The sequence below is a fragment of the Monodelphis domestica genome, chromosome 7 (genome assembly GCF_027887165.1).
Source record: "Monodelphis domestica isolate mMonDom1 chromosome 7, mMonDom1.pri, whole genome shotgun sequence".
Classification (NCBI taxonomy): Eukaryota; Metazoa; Chordata; class Mammalia; order Didelphimorphia; family Didelphidae; genus Monodelphis; species Monodelphis domestica.
Window position 1 is genome coordinate 5,094,678 of NC_077233.1, and position 3,024 is coordinate 5,097,701.

At 41.4% G+C, this 3,024-nt stretch overlaps 1 non-coding gene across 1 annotated transcript; it reads left to right on the plus strand.

Moving 5' to 3' along the window:
* Positions 1-1,591: 1,591 nt before the first annotated feature.
* On the plus strand, positions 1,592-1,695 carry LOC130455736 (U6 spliceosomal RNA). Its single transcript, XR_008913830.1, has one exon. It is a non-coding gene; the product is annotated as a U6 spliceosomal RNA (small nuclear RNA).
* The last annotated feature ends 1,329 nt before the right edge of the window (positions 1,696-3,024 follow it).

Consider the following 3,024-nt stretch of genomic DNA (forward strand, 5'->3'; position numbering starts at 1 on the left):
CAAATGTGGTGAGGACTTAACTTTGGGTCCCAGATGTTAAACTCTAAATGATTGTTTTCCATATGATTTATCTATTTCAATGGCTTTTGGTCTTCTGGTGGGGGCATAACCATTGCCCAAGATGCAGGGTTCATGAGGAGAAAATTTCTCTACTTCTAACTACATTCTTTGGAATCCCAATCCCATTTCAAATGGCTGAAACTATTTCTCACATCTTGAATTCTGCAAAACCCAGGACATAGTCTGCAGATGTTTTTCTCCTTAGTTCTTAAAGCCCCATAGATTCCAAATGGGATTGGACATTGGCGATTGTCACTCATTGGAATATTATTTTGCAAGAGCCATCCTGATGCCAGGGAGTCTTGAGGGACTCTTAAATACATGTTTTGAAAGCCTGTCCCTGTGAAGTCTGAATTTGTGCTTTGGCAAAGAGATGGGCATGGGATCTCCATTCAATTCTAGGCGGATAATCTGTGTTGTTGGAACAAAACCATGGGAAACAAGTGTTCTTTATCTAGGGTAGCAGATTGGGGCATGAACGGGTCTAACCTGGCCTCAGAAAACTGGCCTAATTAAGTAGAAATAGAATCATGACAAGATTTTCCATCATTGTTTATTTGTTGTTTTGATAGAATGCTACAGAAATGATTGCTGCTGTTCAGTTGTTTCCTATGTGTCCGACTCTTTGTGGCCACATTTGGAGGCTTTCTTGGAAAAGATAGGGGAGTGTTTTGCCATTTCCTTCTCTAGCTCATTTAAAGATGAGGAAACTGGAAAAAAAAACAACCCAGTTTGCATGACTTGCCCAGGGTTAAACAGCTAGTAAGTGCCCGAAGCCAGTTTGAACTCAGCTCTTCCTGACTTCAGGCCCTCTGTCTACTGAAGAAATAACTAATTATAACACTTGTATAACTATTGGGGATAATTGTAGGTTCAAGGGTAGTGTTGTAGGGCCAGTGATCTGGTTTGGGAAGGGTAGACCTGCCTAGGGCAGGCGAGCCAGACCCTGAGCTAATAAACACAGACACTGTCTACTCACAGGACGGTTTGGTTTAATCACTAAGGAAATGGTGGAAAGGGGTTTGGGATACTAAAGAACATAAATAAAGCTCCCCCCAAACAAGCTGGTAACTTCCGAGAGATGGTGTCTACACTGCCAGTTACCTCTACCTAAAAGTTCCAGGTCCTACTGTACAATGCACTTCACTAACCCAAATTCCCCTTAGATGGTGATGGAGGTAGTAGGCTGGAAGGTAAGCAGGAACAGGGCTCGAAGGGTTGGTCTCACTGACAGATGGCTTTAGGTGTCTCAAGCAGCTCTGTCGGAATATCTCAGTCAGTCCACAGGATACTCGGTACAGGAAGTTGTTATGATGGATCAACAGGAAAGCCGCGGGAGAGAGAATAGCCAGTTCACTAGGTCCACCCTAGAAGACTAGACAACTCAACCTCCAGTCTCACTGTCTGTTAGGAGAAGCAACATCCCTGTCACTTCTCCTGAATTCTGGAACCTTCCTGCTTCTGCCGTAGCAGCATTGTTCATTTCATTATAACACTACTGTGTCACCTAACATTTAAAAGGAAATGTATTGTGCTTGCTCTGGCAGCACATAAATTAAAATTCAGACGATATAGGGATTAGTATGGCCCCTGCAGAAAGATGACACCCAAATTTGTGAAGCGTTCCATATTTTTGAGACTGAGATTCTGTGGCAATCAAGTGCAATGGACTTCTCTACTAGCAGCAATGCAATGAGGGACTTAGGAGAAAGAAGCTCTCCACATCCTGAGAAAGAACTGGGGGAGTGGAAACACACAAGAAAAACAACTGCTTGATCACATGGGTCAATGGGGATGTGATTGGGGATGTAGACTCTAAATGATCACTCTAGTGCACATATCAATAATATGGAAATCGGTCTTGATCAATGACACATGTAAAACCCAGTAGAATTATGCATCAGCTACAGGAGGGGGTTAGGGGGAGGAGAGGGAAAGAACATGAATCTTGTAACCATGAAAAAATATTCTAAATTAACTAATTAAATAAAATTTTCCAAAGAAAGAAAGAAGAAAAGGAAAAGGCAGGGTAAAAAACTAAAAAATAAAATAAAACAACACTTCTCAAAAGAAAAAATTAATACATTGTGGGAAAATGGCAGAGTAGGACATGAAGCTTCCTTGCCTTCCTAATACCTCCCACAAACAACCAAAAATAATTTCATAGAATCAGTGCTAAAAATGGCAAAAACATACAGGTGTTGGGAGAGAAGATGAACAGTCTGGGACAACTAAGGAGGAGGGTTTCCGACTTCACCTGCCTCAGTTCTACCACTGCAGGCCCTGGGGACAGGATTAGAGGAAACAGAGTGGAATCAACCACCACCAACCTCATCTTGTTTTCTGAGCCCTGTAGCTTGCAGAAAAACACAACATTTAGCAAAAGAGTTTCAGTTACTCCTGAGGAAAAACCCAGAAAACTCAACAACAACAAAACAATTCAATCTATAAGAAATATATAAAGGTAATGAAAGACAATTTATAAGCAACCAAAAAGATCAAATTGTTTGATTCCTGTATAGAAAAAAATGTCCTCTTTGGTTCTAGGGAATAGCATCATTGCATATATTTTGAAAGGGCATGTATGAATAGAAAACTCAAGGCTGTGGTGAATGTGATTGAGTGAGCTGAAATGGTAGTGGAATAAACCAGGAGGAGATAGGTAGAATGGAGGAGGAAGGAGTGGAGGAACTGCCACAGAAAAGGAGAGGAGAGGGTGGAGGCTTGTAATACTAGAAACCTACTCTCCTCAGACCTGGGATAAGTATAGAAAAACACAATTAGAATGGTAACAATTTTCTCAAAATACAGCAAAATAGGAGAAAAGGAAGCTGAGATAAGGGAAGGACTGAGAGTCTCCTTAGGCAACTGAAGGAATAAGAGAAGGAAGGGTGGGTTAAGAGAAAGGAGGACAAGGGGATAAGAAAATGGAGGAAATGAGGGATACCTTGAGGGAAATACATA